The sequence below is a fragment of the Petaurus breviceps genome, unplaced genomic scaffold (genome assembly GCF_028583685.1).
Source record: "Petaurus breviceps papuanus isolate PSGF00001 unplaced genomic scaffold, PetGlider_PUasm1.0 175, whole genome shotgun sequence".
In the NCBI taxonomy this organism is placed as follows: domain Eukaryota; kingdom Metazoa; phylum Chordata; class Mammalia; order Diprotodontia; family Petauridae; genus Petaurus; species Petaurus breviceps.
The window spans coordinates 27766908-27784396 of NW_027185764.1; positions in this window are offsets into that span (position 1 = coordinate 27766908).

Genomic DNA, 17489 nt, shown 5'->3' on the forward strand with positions numbered 1-17489 from the left:
AGGAAGGAAGGAAGGAAGGAAGGAAGGAAGGAAGGAAGGAAGGAAGGAAGGAAGGAAGGGAGGGAGGGAGGGAAGAAAGGAGGAAGGAAGATGTGTTGCCCAACTGGACAGTTTCAGTTGGGTCCCCAGTGGGGCAGCTCCTACTCTCAGAGGTTTTTGCAGGAAGACGAGGAGATCAACAGAACACCAGACTGAATCAGGCCACACTAAGCTTGCTATCTTTCTCTGGATACTCTGAGGCTCAATTGAAAAAGAAAATTTCCTTTTTCGTGTTTTCATTTTGGGTCTCTGGCTAAAACAGGAAGCAAATGCCACAAAATCCCACGTGGCAATCCATTTTCAAATCTCATCACAGATTTGCTTCCAAGTCTACATCTGCGTGACGGTAAAGAGTTGTAATATAATTTTTTTGAAACAATGGTTACTATTATAAGAGAGGCTTGTCTCTCAAGAACATTGTTCATTGTATAGTCTATATTTTGTGATTAATAATAAGCAAATAAAAAACTGACTGCAGATGTTAATTTATAAGAGAACAGAAAACAACATAGACTGAAAATAGCACAGGATGTGTACGAGAACACATTAAAAAGCTGTCTATATACTCCCTTCAAAATGGTTTCTTAATTGCTGCCATGTCTTGACTTGGCAACTTTTGGAGATGATTATAGTCACTAATCTGTACAGCACAAGGGTCTGAGTGTTTCTGGTCTGTACCTCTCTATGGCAAGTACCATGAATTTCAAGTTAACATACCGTATCGTGTCCTATAATGGACCTGGAGTTCACGATTTGCCTCATCTGGAAAATGAGCTAGAGAAGGAAATGGGCAACCACTCCAGAATTTTTGCCAAGAACACTCCAAATGGGGTCACAAAGAGTTGGACGCGACCAAAACAACTTAACAACAACAACGCCATTCCACCTCCCTTTGCCTCTGAAGAAATATGTGCCTTCTGGGCACACCTATGCCCATTGCCCTCAGGGATATACTACTGCATATTTAACAACCAGCTCCCCCGGAGAAATGAATGTATCCATGATACACTTTTAAATTTAATCTGCATTATTAACATTTTCTCCATTAATAATAACTTCATTGTTAAGAGTAATCTGCATTATTAACACTTTCTTAAATTTAGGAAGTTCCACACTACAGTAAGTCAATTTGCTGATTTCTGAGGTGTAAATATTTGGCCTGAAAATTTAACAATGGCCTCTCAGCTAGCCGTTTGAGCTGTATCTAGCCCACCCCTGGCTGTACTAATAGTATGTATGACATATGGTCATCTCATCCTGAGACTTTTGTCAACCAAGAAGATAAAGGAATGTAAGTGTTAGTTTTCTCTTTTACCTTCCACCAAATTTTCATGATCTTCAATTGATATTCAGTTCAACAAGCTTTTATTAGTCACCTACTGTTTGCCAGACATTCTAGAGAACCTAGGCAAAAAAGAACTAGTCTCTGCCTTAAAGGGATTTATATTGGGATTTAGGAAAAAGCAACATTTACTCAGATAATCCTGTCTCTGGTGCTTATTTTTCATAACTTTGGGCAAGTCACTTCCTTCCCGAGTCTCAATTGTCTTATCTGTAAAATAAGAGGGGGGACAGAACAAACTTTTATTCAGGTTTTCCAGACTCCAGGTCTAGTTCTCTCCACTGTGGCATCTTGCTGCCAACTGGTAGAGAGATCTGCATGGGTAGAAGGAGCTTCCTCACTGAGAGTTCCCCACATCAAGGAAATCACAGGTCTGGCTTAAAAAACAATTCTTCCCACCTGCTAAATATATAAAGATTTTAGTATACTTTTCATTCAAAGCTCTTGAATCTTAACAGAAACTACATTTCCATTTCCCTTAACTGATCAGTGTTCTCCTAACACTGCCAAGGGGGAAGGAGACAAAATCAAAGAATCATCGATAGGGTCATATAGATTTAGAACAGAAAATCATCAAGTTCAACTTCCCTCATTTTATAGATAAGGAAACTGAGGCATATGACATTGTACTGAGAAAGTGGTGGGATCATATTCTGTCTCTTTGATGCTCAATCATTTCAGTCATGTCTGACTGGATTTCCTTAGTCAAAGATATTAAAGTGCTTTGCCATTTCCTTCTCTTGCTCTTTTGACAGATGAGGAAACTGAGGGGAACAGGGTTAAGTGACTTGCCTAAGGTAACACAGCTAGTAAGTATCTGAGGCTAGATTTGAAATCAGGAAGCTGAGCCTTCCTGACTCCAGGACCAGCGTTCTATCTACTGTGCTATCATACAGTCCATCAATTAGCTTTGGGACCTTGAATAAGTTTTTCTTACCTCTTTGGGTCTCAGTTTCTTTATCTATAAAATGGAAAGATTGGATTAGGTAATCTCTTGTGTCCCTTCTGGCACTTAAGTTCTAAAATTCTATGATTCAAAACTAGAGAGATGACTAGTTCTGCAGGTCCTGGGGCAAAGACCCAGCCAAGGCAAAAAAGAAAGTAAGTGTCCTGCGGAAGCCAATAGAACCTGGGAGTCATGTACAGAAACTCTCTATACTCTTCCCATACTGACCTAACCAGAGGTTCCCAAAGCATGGTACAACCACCGACGGGCTTTGAGGATCTTTTGCTGCATCTGTGACATGTCTCTGGCATAAGTTAATCAGATTTAATCTAGATCCCCACTGACCCCACATCAAAAGCAGCACTGTTTTTTCCCTTTAATTCTATTAAGGTTTTGGAAGGCAGGGGAAATGGAAAGGAAAATGTTCTACAGGGTCCATCTGGCCCATGAACCCCAAAACACTCCAAAATCAGGCTTTTAAACCAAATTCTGCTTCCAGTAAGGTTAAGTTGGGTTTTTTTTTTTTAGTTACAGTAGGAAGCAGCTGTTTTGTCAGTGAAGCTATCCATTTCATCGTGTCACCTTTGACTTTTGGGCAGCTGAGTTTTGTTCTGCACTCCAGAGGACAGCCAGAGACCCAGAACCCATCTTACCACCCAATTTTGACTCTATTTGGGAGGTAGCACAGCCTAGAGGCAGCAGCTAGGTGCTATAGTGGATATAGTTCTGGTCCTGGAGTCAGGAGGACTCCTGAGTTCAAATCCGGTCTCAGATATTTACTAGCTGTGTGACCCTGGACAAGTCACTTAACCTCATTTAGCACAATTTCTCCATCTGTAAAATGAGCTGGAGGAGGAAATGGCAAACCACTTCAGTGTCTCTGCTAAGGAGATCCCACATGGAGTCACAAAGAATCAGATATGGCTGAAAAACAACAACCACCTCAAGACTTAAGCCTAGGCTGGGGAGTAAGAAGGAGTATTGGATGTTATATGAAACCATGCCACAGAATGGGACTGAATTACTTAAACCTCCCACTGACCTGCTTCACAAGGTTGCTTGATAAATTCGCCAAAGGAATGACTGCCCTATGTTAGCAGTAAAGTAAAAAAAAATAGATTTTAAAAATTTGACATTCAGATACAAGAAGCAAGAGAAACATGGGAAGGTAAACAGGGAAAAGAAATCATAAGGAACTTATCAAAGTTGAACTATTTACATCCCTACATGGAAAAGCAATAATTGTAATTTAATGAAAATTTTCTCAGTATGAGGATAGTTGAAGGGAATATAAATATATACATACATACATGTCTATGTAGGAGGGTATATGGGTGTATGAATACTTATGTGAATACGTGTATATAAGTGTACAGGTATACATAGACAGTGGGCACAGGATCAATTGAATAGGAAGGGATGATATTTTAAAAATGACACTAGGGGCGGCCAGGTGGCTCAGCAAGTAAGAGCACCAGCTCCAGTGTCGGGATGACCTGGATCAAATCCAGGCTTAGATACTCAGCACCACACCCAGAAATAACTGGCCGTGTAACCTTGAGCAAGTTACTTAACCCGGATTGCTTTTTTAAAAAAATAACACTAGAGGTGAGAGAGGAATATAATGAGAGGAGATGGGGAGAGACAGAATCGGGTAAATTATCTCATATAAAAGAGGCAAGGGAAAACTGTTACAATGGAGGGGAACAGGAAGTTAAAAGGGAATGAGTCAACCTTACTCTCACTGAATTTGGCTTAAGGAGGGAATAGCATACACAGTAAATTGGGTATCTTACCCTACAGAAAAGAGTAGGGGGGAAGGGGACAAGAGGGGGGATGATGGAGGGGAGGGCAGGTTGGGGGGAGGGTAATAAGAAACACACATTTTTGAAAAGGAACAGGGTCAAAGTAGAAAATAGAAAAAATCGGGGGTGGGATAGAATGGAGGGAAATACAATCAGTCTTTCACAATATATCCACTATAGAAATGTTTTGCGTAACTACACATGTACAGCCTATATTGAATTGCTTATCTTCCCAGTAAGGGTGGGTAATGAGGGAAGAAGGGAAAGAATCTGGAATTCAAAGTTTTAAAATCAAACGTTTAAAAAACTATTATTATTGTTATTATTTTTACATGCAACAGGGAAATAAGATATACAAGCACTGGGGTATGGAGATCCATCTTGCCCTACTAGAAAATTAGGGGGGTAATGGGGGAGGATATAGGAAAGAGCAGATTGGGGGAGGGGTATTCAGTGGGATCGCTATTTTGGGGTGGTGGGTAGGGGAAAGATGGGGAGAAAATTTGTAACTCAAAATCTTGTGGAAATGAATGTTTTAAGCTAAAAATAAACATAAAAATTTTTAAAAATAGATTGTAAGATTGTAAATAGATTGTCACCTTAGAATCTAGATGGACTAGGAGAAAGAATCGCTGTTTTCTTCCTGTGGGCACACCGACTATTGAACCATCCCCTGTAGTCATTCTTGGACTCTTCAAAAAGTAGGTCCCTGTGGCATGTAATTAAAAGGTTTCTAGGTTAGGAACCCTTTTATAGGAATGATATGGCTTCATGCATATAGCATTAGGCTTGGAGCTGGTGAGAGCTGGATTTGAATCCTGCCTCTGTATTCGATTCCTGTGAGACAGTGAGCTAATCACTTAACCTCTCTAAGTCTCAGCTTCCTTATCTATAAAATGAGGATAATGGCATCTATCTCACAGGGCTGTTATGAGAATCTAAAGAGATACTCTACATAGAGTACTAAATAAATGTAAATTATTATCATTGTGGGAAGCCAATCAATAAACATTTGGTAAGAACCTACTACATGCCAAGCATTGTGTTAAGTATTGAGGATACAGATAGAAGCAAAAGGCAGTCTGTCCTCAAGGAACTCACAGCATAATGGTCATTCTGTACTTGTGCCTCTTGAACTCTGACAGCTTAAAAGGTTAATTCTCCATGACAGGCAACATGGTATAGTCATTAGGTTTTAGGACTTGGAGTCAAGAAGACCTGTGTTCAAATCCCACCTCAGATGCCTACCTGTTTGGCTCTTTGTGATCCCATTTGGGGTTTTCTTGGCAAAGATACTGGAGCACTTTGCCAATTCCTTCTCTGGCCCATTTTACAGAGGAGGAAACTGAGGTAAAGAATGAAGTGGCTTGCCCAGGGTCACACAGCTAGTCTGTGTCTGAGGCTAGATTTGAACTCAGGGAGATGTCTCCCTACCTCCAGGTCCAGCACTATTCACTGCTTCTGGGCTAGTCGGTAAAGTTCTCTGAGCCTCAGTTTCCTCATTTACAACAGAAATGGCCTCTAAGGTCTGTTCTAGCTGTAAAGTCTGTTTTAGCTCCAAATCTATTCCTCTCCAAGACAGAATGTGATCTCACAGAACTCTTAGTACAGTCCTGTGTGACTAGAGCAGCCAATTGAACACTAATTCCTAATGACATTATTTCTCAAAGAACTCGATCTGACATTGCATAAATAATGCCCTTTACGAGTACCATTGCCACTCATGTGACAGGAAATCATGCCTCTGTACCCAAAAGGGAATACAGGGAAAATGATCTTCCCAGAATTCGATGCTTTAGGAGAGCTACATGTGGATGGGTAGTGTCCTAGTAGAGTGAGAATTCCCTCATTCAGGACTAGTCTGAATTATGTTTTGGTTACTAATATTACATAGAAAGAGGACTTACACTTCTAATTTTTTTCAAAGCACTGTTTTATTTTTCCTCTAAGCAATAGACAAAAGGATGCAAATGAATTTCAATTTGTTGTGCATGTTGTTGAGTTGTTTCAGTTGTGTCCAACTCTATGTGACCCCATTAGGGTTTGTTTGTTGTTGTGTTGGATTTTTTGGGCAAAGATACTAGAGTGGTTTGCCTTTACCTTCTCCAGTACATTTTACAGTTGAGGAAATTGAGGCAAGAGGGGTTAAGTGCCCTGCCCAGGGTCATATAGTTAGTGTCTGAGGTCAGATTTAAACTCAGAAAATGAGTCTTCCTGTCTCCAGGCCAGATACTATATCCACTGTGCCACATGACATGCTATAAAACAGGGATTCTGAGCTTTTCTGTGTCAAAAACTCATTTGGCAGTCTTGCAAAGCTTATGGATCCCTTCTTAGACTGATGTTTTTAAATTAATAAAATAAAATACATGGGATTACAAAGGAAACCAACTACATTGAAATAGTTATCAAAATATTTTTTTTCAAAACAAGCTTACTGACCTCCTAAAATCTCCAGGTTAAGAATTTCTTCTGTAAAGCATGATTAAGGCATAAATTTTCCCTAGGGTTGGAAGAAATATGCTCTAAAGCAAAGATAAATCTTCTTAAACGGATCCCTTTAATGCAACATAGATCATAGATCTTAATCCAGAAGGGTTTTCAGAGTCCATCTAGTCATATCCCTTTATTTTACAGGTGGAGAAACTGAGGAATGGAGAGATTAAAGGCTTTGCCATAACATACATAGGTAAACATGGTGGGGTCAGGATCTGAACTTCCACTATACTACCCTTCTTCCTTTGTTCACTGAGTCTGTACTCACTTCTATTTTTATAGATAACTGAATATTGGCTACATTGAATATTCTTTTTTAGACAAAGTCTAAAAGCTTTTCTTTCACTTTGGGGTTTGAACAAGGACAAGATTCTTGGTCAAGGGTTCTTAGCCTTTTTTGTGCAATAGAACGCTTTGGCACTCTAGTGAAGTCTATGAATTCCTACTTGGAAGAGTGTGAATAAAAGGAAGTGGATAGGATTGCAAAGGAAACTTATTATAATGAAATACAATTATCAAAATATTTTTAAAATGCAGTTTACAGATCCTCACTTACAAACCCCAGTTCTAGAGACGACATAAGATCAGAGCTGGCATTAATGCCAAAGTTGCTTCATTATGAAGGTAAAATGAGTTTTTGGAAAATTTGAACCTCAGATTAAGAATAATGTCTCCACACCAAGTCATAAAGGCCATTGTCTGACCTTGGACAAGGGACAAGCTCTCTGTTTCCTCATGTGTAAAATGAAGGCATGGGACTAGTTGGCTCTTAGACCCTCTCAGCCTTGATATTCTATGGCTAATGACCACTGATGGAACTGCTGTGAGTTGTGTATTAACACCCTTTAGGAGGGGTCGCAAATATGTCTACATACGATGGACTTATTGACCAAGAATCATATGTCTGAGAGCTGGTTCTACTTGGAGTTATTCTATTCACAGAGATACACACACCCCATACCCATTGGGCTCACATAAAAGGGAGAAAATACGCAATAGGGGTTTACCTCAGTGGGGTGAGGCTTGATATTTTCCAGATGGTGACACCACAAGTTAGTTCAATGGAAATATCTTTAGAAGGAGATGTTCGAATATTAAGTAAGCAATGAATATACATCCAAGTAAGATCTGTAACATCTCTTTACATCTGGGCTGGGAGTATTTCTAGCCCCTAGCTACAGATGGGGTGGGTGGTCTCCTCTGTCAGTGGGAGGCCTCGGGAGATTTCCCACTAGGAAGAAGATTCTGGCAAGGCTAGGCTCTAGAACTGGAACATACTGGCCACAAATAAGCCCAGGGCTTCTCGTGGTGAGAAGAGGAAGGGGGTGGGGAAAGAGGAAAGGGGGGAGGCGAACACATCCCTCGTGGGGAGAGCAACAAAGGAGAAATTTTTCTTGGATGCAGAAGCTGTTTCTTCTGCATTTCAAATACAAGCTGCATCAGGCATTTCTTCACATATTTTTTATGTGTCCTGGAAAAGGCCATCAGACACCACCAACAAAAAGCAAGCACCCCAAGTTATAGTGGAACTGAGGGAAGGTTTATCAGGCAATTCTATAGTTCAAAATGGAATCAGCCAAGGCCCCAGAGACAAATGTGTGAATCTTTTTAAAATACAAAAGAAAATCACAAGGGAAACCCAACTCGAGGACAGAGGAAATCAAGGTGGTATGAATAGTCTTGTTGGATTAGGTTTACATTGTATATCATGAATTTTTTTTTCTTTTTTGACCACTCTATTTAGACCCTAAAGAGATCACAGAGGAGGGGCGGCTAGGTGGCACAGTGAATCGAGCACTGACCCTGTAGTCAGGAGGACCTGGGTTCGGATCCGGCCTCAGACACTTAACACAAAAACTAGCCATGTGACCTTGGGCAAGTCACTTAACCCCAATTGCCCTGCAAAAAAAACAATTAAAAAAAGAGATTTCAGAGGAGGGGCGGCTAGGTGACACAGTGAATAGAGCACTGACCCTGGAGTCAGGAGGACCTGGGTTTGGATCCCTTAACACAAAAACTAGCCATGTGACCTTGGGCAAGTCACTTAACCCCAATTGCCCTGCAAAAAAAAAAAAAAACAAAAAAAAAAAAAACGATCTTAGAGGCCCTGTTTTTTTAAGATGAGGAAGCTCAGGTCTGGAGAGATTAAATGACCTGACCAAGGTTGAATAGTTAAGCATCAGAGGCATTTAGGTGGTGCAATGGACAGAGCCCCGGATCGGGAGTCAGGAATGCTTGAGTTCAAATTCATCCTCAAAAATGTCCTAGCTATGTGGGCCTGAGCAAAGACAAGCCACCATTTTGCCATATTGGCAGCCTGATGAACTGGATTGCTACCAAACCAGTTACTTGTGAATTCACTCACAAAGGCAGCTGCTGCTTCTGCTGCTTGCACTTACTTCATTAAAACAGCTCTCGAGAGTTAAGCAAACGAAATTTCTCTTCAGAGAGTACAATTTGTAGGAGTGTTGGTTAAATGACTACGATAGGGGGGAAAAAAGATAGCAATTAAATGCTTTTTGTAAAATAAGAAAAGCAGAACATTTTCCCTGAATATGCATGGGGATTTTTAAATTATGAGAAATTTTTGAAATTATAAAAATGAATTTAAAATTAGGTGTGATTTCTTCATCTGAAACCCATCTATTCATATCCTTTGACCATTTATCAATTGGGTAGTGACTTGTATTACTTTTTATTTTGTTTTCTTTTTGCTCTATATTAATTAATTTATTTTTAGTTTTCAACATTCATTTCCCTAGGATTTTGAGTTTTAAATTTTCACCCTCCCTCTTCCCAAGAGGGCATACAATCTGATATAGGCTCTACATATACATTCATATTAAACATATTTTCACATTAGTCATGTTATAAATTTGCCCAATACCAGGATTCATCTTTCCTTGAAGAACTTTAAAAGTTTCATCTGTTGGAGTGGCTAGGTGGCACAGTGAATAGAGTGCTGGCCCTGAAGTCAGGAGGACCTGAGTTCAAATTCGGCCTCAGGCACTTAACACAAAAACCAGCTGTGTGGCCTTGGGCAAGTCACTTAACCCCAATTGCCCTCCAGAAAGCAAAAAAAAAAAAGGAATAAAAAAAACTTTCAGCTCTTTAGATGAAATAGCTTTTCTGTACCCCAAGGCATATCTGTAAAACAATTAATTGTAATTTCTTATAAACAAGATATTTTATTTAAAATTTGTTCATAAGGAATTCCTAAGATTATTGTAGCTTGTTGACTATTATAGAGTTTGCATCTTGCTTCTGTGTTCACAATTATTCATACCCAGAAAACACAGGAGAGTCAGATCTTCTGAATTAGCAAAGTACCATGCAGTTGTGATGAATATTCTCTCCAAATATTCTATCATTCATGCATAATCTCCCTTCTCTCTCTCAGGAAGAAGATAAAATAATGAACATTCTTTAGGCAACTTAGAAACAACAGGATCTCTTTAACACAATTACATGAAGTAATATTTCCTTTGAATTTTAAGTCTTCCAATTCTGAGATGTTCATCCTTCTTTTAATTCACAAGTATAAGGGTAGAAAAAGGAAAGTTGTATTTTTTTTCAGAGTAGGGGGTGAGTTTACCCTGGATAGGTAAGGCATAGCCTCCAAGATTATGAAACTGAATCTTAGGAGTCTATATGTTATTCCTGGATTAGACACTAGAGATTTTTACCTGGAGAAAGCCAGGCTTCTATTCACACATCCATCAAGGGGGAAGGATAATATTTACCATGTACATAATTGTTTCCTACAGTATTGTGGACATCTGCTCATTTACTATTAACAATAATAATGGCTCATTAAGTTTTGCAAAGTTCTTTATAAATATTAGCTCATTTTATTATCTTCTCTTAGGAGGTTCTTAATTTTTTTATTTTTTTCCAATTACAAGCAAAAAAGTGAGTTCCAAATTCTTTTCCTTACTCTCTGCCATCCACCCTCATTGAGAGGACAAGCAATTTGATATAGGTTATACATATGCAGCCATGCAAAACAAATTTCCATATTAGCCATGTGGTAAAAGAAAATGCAAACCAAAAAAAAAAACACCCCAAAATGAAGAAAGCAAAAACAAAACAAAAACAAAAACACATTGGTCTGCATTCAGACTCCATCAATTCTTTCTCTAGAGAGGCATAGCATTTTTCATCATGAGTCCTTCAGAATTGTCTTGGGTCATTGTATTGCTGAGAATAGCTAAGTCATTCACAATCCTTCATCATAAATATTGCTGTTACTGAGTACGATGGTCTCCTGGTTCTACTCACTTCACTTTGCATCAGTTCATATAAGTCATTCCAAGTTTTCCTGAAAGCATCCTGTAGATCTCTTATAGCACAATAATATTTCATCACAGTCATATGCCACAAGTTGATAAGTCATTCCCCAATTGATGGGCATCCCCTCAATTTCCAATTCTTACACACCACAAAAAAGATCTGTTATAAATTTTTGTACATATAGATCCTTCTCTCTTTTTTGAAAAAACATATTTTCACATTAGTCATGTTGTAAAGAAGAATTAGAATCAATGGGAGGGGCCATGAGAAAGAAGAAACAAAACAACAAAGGAAAAGAAGAGCAAATAGTATGCTTCCATCTGCATTCAGACTCCAAAGTTCTTTCTCTGGATAGAGATAGCATTTTCCATCATGAGATTTTTGGAGTTGTCTTAGATCTTTGCATTGCTGAGAAGAGCTAAGTCTATCAAAGTTAGTCATTGCATAATGTGACTATTACTGCATACAATGTTCTCCTGGTTCTTCTCACTTCACTCAACATCAGTTCATATAAGTCTTTCAGGTTTTTCTGAAGTCTACCTGCTCATCATTTCTTATAGCACAATAGTATTCCATTACATTTATACAACACAACTTGTTCAGCCATTCCCCAATTGATGGGCATTTCCTCAATGTCCAATTCTTGGCCACCACAAAAAGAACTGCTATAAATATTTTTGTACATGTGGGACCTTTTCCCATTTTTATGATCTCTCTGGGATACAAACCTAAAAGTGATAATGCTGGGTCAAAGGGTATACACAGTTTTACAACCCTTTGGGAATAGTTCCAAATTGCTCTCCAGAATGGTTGGATCAGTACACAACTTCACCAACAATACATTGGTGTTCTAATTTTCTCACATCTTCTCCAACATTCATCATTTTTCTCTTTTTTTATGTTAGCCAATCTGACAGGTGTGATGTGGCACCTCAGAGTTCTACTGATTTGCATTTCTACAATCAATAGTGATTTAGAGCATTTTTTCATATGATTATAGATAGCTTTAGTTGCATTAGTTGAAAACTGCCTATTCATATCTTTTGATATGATATGGGGAATGACTTGTATTCTTACAAATTTGATTCACATCTCTATATATTTTAGAAAGGAGGCCTTTATCAGAGACACTGGCTGTAAAAATTATTCCCCAACTTTCTGCTTCCCTTCTAATCTTGGTTGTATTATGACTTGTATTCTAATAAATCTGACTCAGTTCTTTAGATATTTGAGAAATCAGACCTTTATCAGAGAAACTTGCTATAAAAGTTTTTTTCACAGTTATGAATACTAACTGGATATTTCCCTCCATCCTATTTTCCCTCCTGTTTATCCTTTGTTCTCTCCTTTTCACATTGCCCCTCCTCAAATGACTCTTGCTTCTGACCCCTGCTTTTCCCAGTCTGCCCTCTTCTCTATCAAACCCACTTTCTCTTATCCTCCTTCCCTCCTACTGACTTGTAGGGTAAGATAAATATCTATACCAAACTGAGTGTGTATATTATTTACTTTTGAGCCAATTCTGATGAGAATAAAGTTCAAGTGTTGTCCACCCCCCCCATCTTCCTCTCTACTGTAAAAGCTCTCTTACATTTCTTTTATATCACATAATTTGCTCCATTCTACCTCTTCTTTTCCCCTTCTCCCAATGCATCCTTCTTACTCATGCCTTAATCTTATTTTTTCTTTTTTTTTCTTTTTTTTTTTTTTAAGCAATCGGGGTTAAGTAACTTGCTCAAGTTTACCTGGCCAGTTATTTCTGAGTGTGGTGCTGAGTGTCCAAGCCCGGGATTCGATCCCAGGTCATCCCAACACTGGAGCCGGTGCTCTTACTCGCTGAGCCACCTGGCCACCCCTAAGCAAATGGTGTTAAGTAACTTGCTCAAGGTTACATGGCCAGGTGTTTCTGGGTGGGTGCTAAGTGTCCAAGCCCGGGATTAGATCCCAGGTCATCCCAACACTGGAGCCGGTGCCCTTACTCGCTGAGCCACCTGGCCGCCCCTAAGCAAATGGGATTAAGTAACTTGCTCAAGGTTACACGACCAGGTTAATCTTATTTTTTCATAAATCATAGTCAACTCACATCCATGCCCTCTGTCTATGTATACTCCTTCTGACTGTACTCATAATGATTAAATTCATAAGATTTACAAGTATCTTCTTCCCATGTAGAAATGTAAACAAACAGTTTTATTGGATCCCTTATGATTTATCTTTCCTGTTTACTTTTTTTTATAGTTCTCTTGAGTCTTGTATTTGAAAATCAAAATTTCTATTCAGCTCTGGTCTTTTCATCAGGAATGCTTGGAAGTTCTCACCTTCATTAACTCTCCATTTCACCCCCTGGAGGATTATACTCAGTTTTGCTGGGTCGGTGATTCTTTGTTGTAATCCAAGCTCCTTTGCTCTCCAGGATATCATATTCCAAACCCTTCGATCCTTTAATGTAGAAGCTAATAAATCTTGTGTTTTCTTGACTGTGACTCCATGATATTTGAATTCTTTCTGATTCCTTGTAATATTTTCTCCTTGACCCGGGAGTTCTGGAATTTGATTATAATATTCCTGGGAATTTTCATTTGGGGATCTCTTTAAGGAGATGTTAGGTGGGTTCTTTCAATTTATTTTTTTTACCATCTGGTTCTAGGACAGTAGCACAGTTTTCCTTGATAATTTCTAAAAAACATCACCTCCAAGCTCTTCTTTTGATTGTGGCTTTCAGGTAGTTATTAATCCTTAAATTATCTCTCTATCTATTTTCTAGACCAGTTGGATTTTTTTTAACAATGAGATATTTCATATTTTTCTTCTATTTTTTTATTCTTTTGACTTTGTTTTGTTGTTTCTTTTTTTTTTTTTTGGAGAGGGGAAGGCAGGGCAATTGGGGTTAAGTGACTTGCCCAAGGTCACATGGCTAGTAAGTGTTAAGTGTCAGATCCTCCTGACTCTAGAGCTAGTGCTCTATTCACTCCACCACCTAGCCCCCCTGTTTTGTTCTTTCTTGATATCTCATGGAGTCCTTAGTTTCAACTTTCCCAAATCTAATTTTTAAGGAATTATTTTCTTAATTGACCTTTTGTACTTTCTTTTCCATTTGACCAGTTTTGCTTTTTAAGACATTCTCTTCTTGGTTACTTGGAAGACAACTGGCAGGCAGTTCCTAACCAGTCACAATAACAGAACAAAGATCAGTGATGGGCTTTTGACTGGGTCGAGTAAGTGACTTTCTGATGTTTCTTGATTCAAAACTACCCGTCTGTGAAAATAGGGCAGCTCTTCCAATGACCACCAAATCTGACATAGAGCTTAGAATAGAGAAGGTATGCTTTTACATGCTATTCTTAAAGGGTACGAGAAAAACAAAAATGTGACTAGAACCTGGGTGTGCTGACACACTGGAGCAGGATATAGAAACTTAGCAAGAAGGAAGGAATTGCATAAGACCTGATTAGATGGGAAGTAGTAGGAAGGATAAATGGCAGATGCATACAAAGATTCTGCTTTTCATTTGCCTCTTTTCCTTCCCTTCTTTCCTTCCTTCCCTCCTTCCTTCCCACCCTCCTTCCCTCCCTCTATCATTTCTTCCTTCCTTCTTTCTTTCCTTCCTTCCTTCCCTTTTGTCCCTTCCCTTTCCATCTTTTCCCTTCCTTTATTCCCCTTTATGAGGAAGATTTCATTCTCCTTTTCCTTCTCCCTTCTTGCTTGGTTCTGAGTTGATATTGACTATGTAAAAAAAAAAAAGTCAGTTTCATCAGGTACTAGGGGAGGTAATCTAAGGTCCACCCCATTTTTAGGATGACATATTTGTGTGTGTATGTCTTTAGAGTAATTGCTAAAAATTATATTGTTATGAAGTGTCAAAAAACAACCACAATAACAATTCTTATACCCTCCCCCCTTCCCTTGTTGGAAAGTCATGTCTGTCTGAATGAGAAACCTACACTCGAGTTGCTAACTGGAAAGAGGAGTCAGTGGCATGCCCAAATGTGCAAATACCATTGACTCTAAAATTAGAAGACCTAGGTTCAAACTCTACCCCTGAAGTCCCTTCTACATCTAGAGTTATGATCCCCATAATCTCTTCTTAAATGAAAGGAATCATCTCATACTATTTGTAATTTTAATATAAATATTTGTGTTCCATGATAAAATACTTGACACACAGATATTCATTCAACAAATATATATGATGCTGCTATTATATATACATGCATTGTGCTAGATTCTGGGGAAGATACAAAGACAAATAAGACTTGGTCCCTGCCCTGAAAGAGCTCACAATTAAAATACAAGAATAATTCATAAAACTCAGATTATCAGTTAGAGGTCTGAAATTATAATATGGATGCCCTTTAAATCTCCACATAGCTTTGAGTTCCCTGGTTTGACATGTTATTTTGGACCGATATTTATTCAAATCTACAGTCCTAAATCCTTACCTCTGTGCCTGACCATCCCATATGATTGTGAAATCAGGACAAAAGACATCTAATTTAAATTATCAAGGTTGGACCCGGAGAAGAACTGGAAAAATGTTCCTATTTCCCTTTTTTGCAAAGGTCAAGGCTTATAAGTATGAGATAGACTCTCAGATTTGGCCAATATGCTGATTGATTTTGCTGAACTGATTTTTTCCTTGTAAAAGATGGCTGACTAGGAAGGAAAGAGGGAGAGATTCATAAATGAAAGTGTGTAGTAACAAATACCTTAGCACACTCAGGATAGCCTTCTAGTACAGGCTCTTTGATCTGCTTTTCTAAAAGAAAGACAGCTTTAAAGGAGTTAACAATCTAATTTTAATTAATGGACAGATAAGTACAGATAAGTAGAAAATACAAGCAGAGAAATTAGATCCGAGATTCAACAGACAGGGCTCCTACTGTCTGAACAAAGTACTACAACTACCTACATACACCACCAGACACAGAGAGCACAAATCTCTGAGTAGTCTGGGGGCTTTTAACAAACAGCTACTCAGAGTCCTGTCCAGGGAATCAAAATGTCCTTCTCATAAGCAAACTTTGTAAGCAAAATGCCAACCTCCCAGAATATATAACAATGGCTCAGTGATTGATTGGTTCAGAGCCAGAAGGCACAAAACCTACAGGACTCAGTACAGTTCTGAATTATCAGGGTTCAAAGGAGATTAATCTTTCAGATGTTTACAATTTAGTCTGAGCCTGGGAAACTGAACTCCAAAAAGAAAACAACAAAAATCCTACCTTGCTTGTGCTTACAAGTTGATATGTAAAAGATACCAACAAACTTTTAAAAATGAAATGTCAAGCAAATAACAAGAAACTTAACCAATAACCATTCTCCAATTAATCCCTCTCTCTACAGTATTCTCCAACTCAGGCATTTTGGGAACATAGATTCTATCCATAAATACATGCCTCTACAAAAGTAACTTTTCCCCTCATTTTCTTAATCTAATTTAAATGTTTTCGGTGCATGAGAGTGTAGCAGCAAGCACCCCAGTGTCCCCAGGGTGCCTGCTCACACAGGTTCTTGGATCTGCTTTGTTAAAGGAAAGCAACTCAAAATGGGTTAACAAGCTTACTTTAATCAGTCAGACATATATCGTTTACCTTGTTCAGGAGAAAAGGTCAGCACCCTGAACCTCAAAGTATACAGGCATAATTATCAAGACAGAAACATCAAGTAGACAGATTTCCAAACTGTCCAACCATTACATCCATACCCAGTCAACATCTGGGTTTCCACATTCTGGGTTTTTCAAAGCCGGGGGGCTCAGGAAAACGGCTTCCCAGAATCCATATCAAATCACAGAACACTTCTCAAAGTGAGCCCCAAAACAAAGCTACACATCAGTGCTTATATAGCCTTCTCCTGGCTCAGAGAATGTAACAACCTTTTTGACCCACTGGCCAATCAAAAAGTATCTTCTGAAAAACAAGCCTCCCTCCCCAGGCTTCTGGTGCACTTTAGCCTAGGGGCAGGGAAGATCTTTAAAATTTACATTCGCATTACAGAGAGGTAGCACTAGGATGATAGTTTTAAAACTAGAAGGGACCACAGCAGTCATCTCATCCACATTTTTCATCCAATAATCGTGTATTAAGTACCTACTACATGCCAGGCACTGTGTTAAGCACTAAGGATACAAAAATAAGCAAAAGACAGTTCCTGCCCTCAAGGCGCTTACACTCAAATGGGGGAGACAGCATACAAACAAATATATATAAAGCAAGCAATATGCATGATAAATAGGAAATAATTAAGAGAGAAAAGATCATTGGAATCAAGATGGGTTGGAGAAGCCTTTTTGTAGAAGATGAGGTTTTAATTTCAATTTAAAGGAATTCAAGGAGGTCAATAGTTAGAGTGGAGGATGGAGAACATTCTAGACATGGAAGAGAGCCAGAGAAAATGCCAAGAGCCAAGAGACTGAGTGTCTTGTTCATGGAACAACCAGAAGGCTAGTGTCACTGAATCAAAAAGTAATGTGGTGTAATGGCACGAAAATAGGATTTTTTTGCTGTTTTTCTGGATTGAGTTTTAGTCAACCAAATGCTTTTGAGCCTCTCCTTTATTTGTATCAAGA